The 248-nt window shown below is 73.4% G+C and overlaps 1 protein-coding gene across 1 annotated transcript in view; it reads right to left on the bottom strand.

Annotated features, from left to right (window-relative positions):
* Positions 1–248, bottom strand: part of ccnd2a (cyclin D2, a) — a 20,291-nt gene that overhangs the window by 13,093 nt on the left and 6,950 nt on the right. The window lies entirely within an intron of this gene.

The following is a 248-nucleotide window of genomic DNA, read 5'->3' as shown; positions in this document are numbered from 1 at the left end:
CTCCTCCCGGGCCTCTGCCCCTCCTCCCGGGCCTCTGCCCCTCCTCCCGGGCCTCTGCCCCTCCTCCCGGGTCTCTGCCCCTCCTCCCGGGTCTCTGCCCCTCCTCCTGGGTTTCTGCCCCTCCTCCCGGGTCTCTGCTCCTCCTCCCGTGTTTCTGCTCCTCCTCCTCCCGGGTCTCTGCCCCTCCTCCCGGGTCTCTGCCCCTCCTCCCGGGCCTCTGCCCCTCCTCCCGGGTTTCTGCCCCTCCT

This window comes from Poecilia latipinna, unplaced genomic scaffold, assembly GCF_001443285.1.
Source record: "Poecilia latipinna isolate Pla-1442-1.1 unplaced genomic scaffold, P_latipinna-1.0 Scaffold577, whole genome shotgun sequence".
Classification (NCBI taxonomy): domain Eukaryota; kingdom Metazoa; phylum Chordata; class Actinopteri; order Cyprinodontiformes; family Poeciliidae; genus Poecilia; species Poecilia latipinna.
The sequence above is the reverse complement of the archived record's forward strand: the minus strand, read 5'-3'. Positions and strand labels throughout refer to the sequence as shown.